At 36.2% G+C, this 8,973-nt stretch overlaps 1 long non-coding RNA gene across 1 annotated transcript in view; it reads left to right on the top strand.

The window, feature by feature from the left end:
• Nucleotides 1-1,688: 1,688 nt before the first annotated feature.
• LOC139822395 (uncharacterized) overlaps nucleotides 1,689-8,973 on the top strand; it is a 68,832-nt gene continuing 61,547 nt past the window's right edge. Inside the window, exon 1 of the long non-coding RNA XR_011734508.1 lies at nucleotides 1,689-2,609. This is a non-coding gene — a long non-coding RNA (uncharacterized lncRNA). The remainder of the gene's footprint in view (nucleotides 2,610-8,973) is intronic.

Here is an 8,973-nt window from a genome sequence, read left to right as displayed (position 1 = left end):
AGTTCATTAGTAATTATGAGAAACATAACATTTAATTTAATTTTAATTAATTTCTTTATGTACTGTCAATAAGTTATTTTTCAAAAATTAATAACGTAACTTAAAAAAAGACGTACATGTTGGCCAAGAGTGGATTTCTATTATCATTTATCATTTTTACTTCTTTCTGTTCTTTATTTCTTTAACTTAATATCTTTTATATATAAAATATATTTCCATTTTATTTTTAAGTATGAAAAGGGACATATAAGCGGCGAAATATAATATACACGTGTATAGGCATGATTCTCGCGGCGCGGCTGCTGGCGACGGCGCCCAAATTAGACCTGATAATTTAGAATATTTAATTCAATTTTTTTGTATTAATAATTAAAATAAAAAAGATTATTTAATATTTTCTTAATATTTTATTGAAAATTTAGTTTACCCCTTTATTTATTGTTTATTATAAATAAGTCACTATTCCTTTAGTTAGAGGTTAGTTTATTTTATAATAATGAGTATTTAACCAATTGTGGCAAAAATATAAGTTGGGACAAAAGTATCAGTCTGTTACTTTTGTCCCAAAAGTAATAATTGTTATTGGTGTTGATTTCTATTTATTTATATATGTATTTTTTAAATAAAAATATTTTTATTATTATTTAAAAATGCCAAATATACAAAAAAGAAAAACAAATAAAGGTTTAGCAACGTCTGTTTAAAATAATTTTAAACGTCTAGAACTATTTAAAAAAATTTTTTTAAAATAAAACCTTTTGCTACATTAATTATATTGTTGCGCCCGTGCCGGGACGCCCGGTAGAAGCCCGAAAAGCAGTCGCGAAGCGCTGCGTGACGTCGTGCCTGACGACGAGCTGTTGCGATATTATTTGTTTACATATGCCGTCTGTCAAATTCTTCGCTGGGCCTTCGTGTCGAACAGACGTGTTCACGAGCCCTTCGTTGTATTCGCATATTAGGCCAGTCATATTAGACTAATTTAGGACTCTGACACGCTTGGCTCTAGAACACCGTGACCGCCGGGGCACGAAGCCCTCGGGGCACGTGCTCCGCCTAACCGAGTAAGTAAGGAAACGATGAAGGTAGTGGTATTTCACCGGCGATGTTGCCATCTCCCACTTATGCTACACCTCTCATGTCTCCTTACAGTGCCAGACTAGAGTCAAGCTCAACAGGGTCTTCTTTCCCCGCTAATTTTTCCAAGCCCGTTCCCTTGGCAGTGGTTTCGCTAGATAGTAGATAGGGACAGTGGGAATCTCGTTAATCCTAACCCAGGCGAACGAGGAGCCGTTCCGGCGAATAAACCATGCGAGCGCGTAAAAGTTGTCAGGGCCGACGCGAGCATACGATCGAACGGCGTGCCGAACGCGCGGGACTGAAGGTCGAGATACCACGGAGGCGCGGCAACGGCCGGAGGCCAACGGGCCAACCGGGAGGCGAATAGAGACCGAGAGCGCATCTAGGGCGTAGCCAGGAGCGGGCCACGGCCATCGGTCAGCGGACCGGAAGTAGGGGAGGCGCTAAAGCGTTACCAGATACTCGCATATGTTTGGAAGCACAGGGTATGTCGCGGTACGGATAACGGGTGACTCTGTAGTAAAAGAAGTGTAGTAAGCGGAACTTGCGACGTAGATGTGCTAGCGATAAAATCATAACGGCCGAGCAATCACCAAGGGCTCAACAATTGAGACCGCATAAAGTAATTAACATAAATATACGGCAAATGACCAGTGGCCATACCACGCGGGGTTGGCAAGCGATCGCGGGCGAGCACGACGCGGGGCATAAAATAATGTCCATAGCGTTAAAGTTTAAGATAACTAATGTACACGCAAAGTTCCGTTTTCTGGAAGGATCCTATATTAACAATAAAGGTTAATTTAATAAATTAAAGCTAAGGATACTGGAAAACGGAATGCTGCGCAAAATATTTATTCAGATGTACAAACAGCGAATAAATTGTCGAACAATGGGGCTTTTGTTCGTGGAGCACCTGCCCATCGAAACAATGGCTCAGGAACGCGGAAGCAAAACAGCATCACATCTGGGAAGCAGGTGTAGGCCACATCTGGTCCACAAACATCCCAAAAGTAGGCGGAGCCATGCCAGAGTGGGGATGCAACCGGAGGCCTGGAGCCGGAGCAGAACCCAGAGATCGAGAAATTTTTCGTCGGAGCCTCGTAGAGAACAGTCGATTCGGTCTTGTAAAGCCTTGCGATAGAAACTTAGACTCTCGGCGTTGAACATCCCGCGGTAGACGCGTTAACACTTTAAGACTTTGTCACGAAAATTTGTATCTGGAAATAGAATAAAATAGATTATATTTTATTATCTAAAAGAAATCAGAGTACTTAAATTCATTCGTGTGCGGTCAACTTACCTATAAGACATACCTACCTGATCCTGATACTTATCTGTCGGCGATCCTATATCCGTTTGGGGAGATCCAAAGGCGGTCCAACGAAGGTCCAGGGCGAAGTCGGCGGTGCACAGCTGCAGTCCAGAGACGGTCCGAGGTGCTTGGTCCAGCGGCGATCCTAGATCCGGCGGCGAAGGGCGACCTGAAACAGAAAAAAAGAAAGAGGAATCAGCGGGGCGTCATAAAGGTTGGGAAATTCAGATTATCCGAAGTAATCCTTTCTCGGTTTGAGAAGATAAGAAAAAAACGAAAACACAAAGTTGAAGGTAGACAAATAGAGAATATAATAAAAGAAATGTTTAGTTACAAAGATTAAAAGATAAAATAAAAGCAGAGGAAATAGAAAACAACTTAGTAGAAAAAAAAGAAATAAACAATAATATAATAATAGTCTGAATATACAAAGAATCTGTCAGCAATAAGAAAGAGAAAGTTTTTGTTTAAGAAATTGAAAATAAAAACTGTGTGTAAAATAATAAAAACAGAATCAGCCTGCTAAGAAGAGAAAAAAAGAGTATATGATAGCGAAATAAGAATATTGAAAGATAAATCGAAATATAAAAAGCAAAAGGAAAAAACATTTTATAGAATTTTCAGTTATGCTTATTACATTTGATTCTATCCCGTGTGGAAATTGCGTTAGGGCTTTGATAAGGCCCCTGTTAATTTTCCCTAACTTTGTTTGGGCCCTAATGTGGAAGCCCAATAAGAACCGTTTAAGGCCGGTCACGCTTTTTCACTGAGGGCCCTTAGAGGCTAAATAATCAGGGCCTTGATAATTGCCTTATGAACACCCCAAAAAAAATATTCTGTCGTTTAGTGGCTCCCGCTTGATTTTAGAGGATTTTCCTCTGAAATACGGTCTCAAGAAGATATTTTAAAATCTAGAGAAATATCCTCTAACCATGAGACACTAGACTTAAGATTGCAGTCCTCTTAATGCCACAGGAATTATAATAATACTTTAAAACGAATATTCACCCGACAAAAAAATTATTTATTTCGAAATTTTATTACTATTTTTTAACTAAATTTGTTTCTTAAGATGCAGTCTGTAATTATAAATATTTTCTCGTATTTGAAAAACACACTTACCTTAGTGGGATCGAACTCGGGACCTCTGGATCGTGAGCCAACTGCCTTACGTTTTTTTTTTTTTTTTTTTAATATGTTTATTGCACACCATATAAATTGTCGGGATTACATATATTTCCAATAAACAAAAAAATTCTTATGAACTAGGGTACAATCAGTCTGGCCCAGCTTGGGCTCTCGCAATCGAATACATATTAGTCTTTGATAATAGAAAATAAACGATATCTTATTGTGTTGCACTTAAGTCTAGTGTGTTCCGTAACTCATTATAAAAGTATGCTAGAAAAAGGTGAGTAAAAAACTAGCTATTTTATTTTAGGTTTTGTGGGTTATGTACAAAAATAAACTACAATAAAAACAAAACAGAAAATTAGAGACTCTATACTCAATAAAAATAAAATAAAATGCTTACTCGTTACTTATCGGGTACTACTCCTAGGATCGCCACCAATACTTTTCTTTATTCTTAACCAGGTACATGTCGCAGGTATCTTTATCTGGTAAGTCTATATTATATCTTAGGAGAGACTTATTATCTATACTGCTTAAATTACTCGGATAATTAAATAATTTTTTGTTTTTCCGTCTAGGTATGTGATAAATGATAGGCACCATCATTTTATCTTGAATGTAACCGTGCTTGTCAAGATACGGGAAGGCCTCAGGAGGGACAAATCCTGAATTTAAAGTTCCTTTAATATAACTATCATCCGGGAAGGGCATTGGAAAGATTAAGCTGTTCTCTTTGATTAAAGCCGCATTTGCAAAGTAATTTCTCGTAAGCTTGATTACGAAATTATCGAATCTTGAAATGTTTGCTAAATTATAAATAATTTTATTTTTTATATATTTTTTGTAATTAGACTCCTGAGACCTGTATTTTCCAAGACATGCTCTTAAACACTTCCGCTCAAAGACTCTTATTTGCTCCATTTGTGAGGCACTAATGTTGTACCAAATCTGGAAACCGTACGCGATAATTGGCCTGATGAGCGCTTGGTAGCAAATCACTTTAACCCTGCTGTTAAGAATATTCGAGTAAAAAAGCCGACCCAAACTTATAAAAGTTTGTTTTGCCTTCTTAAGTTGTGACTCGACATGTTTATCAAATAAAAATCTATCATCTATGTGTAAACCAAGATATTTGACTATTTTTTTATGTGCAATCGTTATATTTTCAGCTTTAGGATCTTTTAAACAGAATTTTTTGTATTGTTGTGGGATAGGGTACTTTGCCCTTGTGATCGCTGGTCTAAACAGGATGGTTTCGCATTTATCTGTATTAACTTTGAGTTTCCAAGTATGGTAGAAATCGAATATTTTATCAATTGCTTTTTGTAGAATCTCTTTGATAAAATCAGGTTTCCTATTCGCAAAGTATATAATTAGATCGTCTGCGTATGCTAATAAGCTACAACGAGTGTTTTGCTCTCCAAACAATTTGAGGAGATCTGCGGTATATATATTAAAAAGAGCAGGCGAATTGATTGTACCCTGTTGAAGGCCATTCAATAAAATGTGTTTTATGGAGGCCACTGCATTAAATGAAGTTGTTCGGAATGATCTGTCTTTAATCATATTCCAAATTAGCTTAATTAATCTTAGTGGAAAGTTATTCTTTTTCAACTTAAAAATTAGGCCTTCCTGCCACACTGTATCGAATGCCTTCTCGAGATCCACCAAGCAAGCGCCTATACAATCGTCATTATTTAAGGCCCAGTTAATGTCGGATGCTAATTTATTGATCGCATGTAATGTGGAATGTTTTGCACGGAAGCCAAACTGATTCTCTGGAAACATCTCATGTTCTTTACAAAACATTGTAATGGTGTCGTTAATCACCATTTCGTACACCTTGCCTATATTTGGCAACAAACTAATGGGTCTATAGCTCGAAGGTAGTGATTTGTCTTTGCCTTTTTTTAGTAAAGAAATCACTTTGGCTTCCTTCCATTTCAACGGAAAGTAAGAGTAATTAAGCATATTGTTAAAAAGTATAGCATAGAAGTATATAATTTTCGCAGGTAAGTGTTTAAGAGCTATATTTGGAATGTTATCCACACCCGAAGACTTCTTGTTGTTCAGATTTCTAAACTTTTTAGTTAATGATATTTTATCAGTAAAATAGAATGGGGTAATATGTTCTTCTTTAGGTAAATCAGCCGGATTTTTTTCGCTAAAGGTACATATCGAGTTATTGTCAATTATATCCACTTCCATTTCTTTTTTAATTTCATCCGTTACTTTTTTGATGATTTCGTTAAGACGCGGTTTGCCCATATCATTATTTTGGTTGTTAATCGTGGCGAAATGGGAACCGAGTACGTCTAACTTCTGTACAGGTTCTTGTATTATAAAGTTATTTTTTGAGTCTCTCATCAGTGTGTTCGTATCTATATTAATTTGTTCTAATAAATTTTTTTTATTTTCAGGCACTTTTAAAGGCGGAATATCTAACTGGTTCTTGTTGCGGAATATTTTGTTAATTTCCGGGAAGAACTTTTTAGAATTTTTATACGTTATATTACTAACCCTTTCCTCCCAATAATTGTTCATAGACCTGTTAACCTCCTTTCCCAATTCATCTTTTAATTTCTTCATGAGTCTTTTGAGGTTTCTAATCTCATCGTCTGGAGGTATAAATTTCCTTTCCCATCTATGTATTCGCGTTAAAATGGAACTTTTAGCTTTCTTTAAATTACTAATTCTAGAGTTCATATATTTATCTACTGAGTTTGTATTTTTTATTTTCGGAATTGATTCCTCAATTGCAGATAAAATATTAGCTTCGATAATGTCTGTAAATGAATCTATTTCTTCTAAGCTTAAGTTTCTGTCGTTCGGTATATCAATATCCGAACGTGTTAGAATGTCTTGAAACTTTTTCCAGTCTGCTTTGTTATAATTCAAGTTGATCGCGGGATTCGAATTGTGTAATAAGATTTCATTATTATCTATAGCGAATTTAAATGAAATTGCCTTATGATCGCTGTCAAAAGGAAGGGTGTATAAATTACCGGCTGGGTCTGTAAACAATTGCAGTCTAGAATCAGACAACACTAGATCTATAAATGATTCTCCTCTAGGGTAAGAAGGGAAATCTGGCCTATACAGTTTCAATTTGTAGCGAATATCAGAATCATCTAACCAGTTCTTGAATGATATCCCTCTTTCGTTATTATCTGAGTTACCCCAGTCAGTATGCTTTGCGTTGTAATCGCCTGCAATTATAAAGTAATTTGAAAGGTTACTTATATCTAGTTGAGTACAAAGGTGATTAAGACCTTCTATGAATTCGCTTTGCTTGCCTTTTTTTGCGTAAACTGAAACTATAATTAATTTTCTATTATTTTTTAATTTAATCGAAATTGCTGTGTATTCAAGCGTCTCGTTGACAAACTGGTGTAAATATGAGAGTACTCTATGTTTTCTTAATTATTATTGCTGTACCGCCTCCTCTATTACCCCCTTCTCTGTCTGTTCTAATAATATTGTAATTTTTAAAATAAAGCGTATGTTTTTTGTTTAGTTTAGTTTCGTTAATGAGTAGTATGTCTGGGTTCTTATTCTTAATCAGTTCTAATAATAGAATTCTTTTATAATTGCTAATTATAGAATTTACGTTTAACACTATAATTTTATATTTATTAATAGTATGAACGAGCTGATCCATAAATTTAATTTCTACTAAGAAGTAATTTCTCAATTAGATTAGCTAATGAATCTAATCTATTATTAATAAATTTAATTGCATTCTCGAGCTTGTCTAATCTCGTGTGAATCTGTGGAGTGATAAAATTGGAGTTAGTGCTATTATGTGCATTACTATCCATGTCGTTTATTTGCGCGTCCAAATGAATGCGATTGTTAATATCTCCGTCTGATTTACCTTTAACTGAGTCGGCAAATGTTATGTTGGGCGAAACTAATCTATTAATAGAATCAATTTTTTTTTCTTTAGTTTTGTTTCAAGTTAGCTTGTTTAATAGTTATTCTATTTTTGAATTCTATTAGTTTGGGACAACCTCTGTATGAAGCTGGATGACCAGTATTATTACAGTTTATACAATAAAGATCTTCAACGCTATTAAGAGAGGCTTTACATTCACCTGGGTTGTGTTCCTCTTTACACTTAACGCACCTATATTGCAGATTGCAGTTGGTTGCTGTATGACCTATCCTTTGGCATCTCTTGCATTGTATGGTATCCTTTCTCTTCAGCTTTTCCCATTTGATTATCAGATGAAACAGAGTCTGTATCTTCTTCAGTTGGCTGGTGTTACTCCCCGCCGCAATCTGAACTAAGAAGATTGGCAGTGTCCTTCCTTCGTTGCTCGACCTCTTTGTCGTAAACCTAGCGACTTTCTGGAAGGTGATTTCTTGGATCCCTTGTTGTAGCAGTTCATTGTGTACTTCTTGAGGCTCGAATGATTGATCTAAGCCTTTTAATAAGTATGTTAAGTTTTTCTCCGTTTTTGGCGTAAACGAGAAAAAGTTTGTTTTGGAATCTATTAATGCTACTTTTATTTTATTATAGTTTTCAACGTTGTCCATTTGTAGTATGTGTTTATTGACGTTGATTCTCTTGATCTGGAAGTTGGCGTCCGCTATATGTTCTTTAGTGAGTCTCCAAGTGTCCTTGGGGTCTTGATGATAAATGTTGATAGGTGGAGGCTTCGTTGACTTGCTATTTATCGGGGGTGTGCCATTCGACGACATCTTTTTCTGGGAAATCGAAGGCGAGATGTGTGATTGAGTTTCCTGCTTGCAGGTGGAAGTCCTGATATCCATTTTCTTACTGTTTTTTTCTTTTAATAGTTGTGAGAATGATTTATTTGTATTCTCATCCATATCCATATCTTCGTTTGAATGTTGGCTGTCCATAAGCGGTTCAAATCTGTTGTTAGTACTAATATTTGGTGAATAGTTTTCCTGTTCAGTCACAGATTTAACGCGACTGCTCATTTGTGTATCCTTATCTATCAGCGCTTTAAGCTTTTCATTTTCTTCCCTAAGAGTTGATATTTCCTTTAGGAAGTCGTCTGTTATCATTGAGCCCGATGCGGTTAGAAACGAGCTGTTTTCTTTGTCTGTCTTACATTTTCTCTTCTTAGCTGCCGACAGATTGGGCTTGGGATTTAGTTTAGGTTTATTTATTCCTTTTAATTTTAGAGGCATATCGTTGTTTGACTTTAGAACGTTTGCGATATCTTTAAGTAACGTGTTGTCTATTACCGTGCATATCGGTTTTGAGGTTACCTCCTCATTCGTTACTTCCTTATGCCAAGGGATGCTGTTTCCCTGGTTATCTATCGACTTATTCGCTTCCATGGTCGGAAGACCGTCAAATGTGACCTTGGGAGAGGTCCCGATTAATTGTTGCGGTGTAAAAATACTAATAATGCCGAGCGTACACGCGACTCACGTGCTCTTGCTATGGCTGGTCACGCGCCTCT

The sequence above is a fragment of the Temnothorax longispinosus genome, chromosome 11, assembly GCF_030848805.1.
Source record: "Temnothorax longispinosus isolate EJ_2023e chromosome 11, Tlon_JGU_v1, whole genome shotgun sequence".
In the NCBI taxonomy this organism is placed as follows: Eukaryota; Metazoa; Arthropoda; class Insecta; order Hymenoptera; family Formicidae; genus Temnothorax; species Temnothorax longispinosus.
The sequence above is the reverse complement of the archived record's forward strand: the minus strand, read 5'-3'. Positions and strand labels throughout refer to the sequence as shown.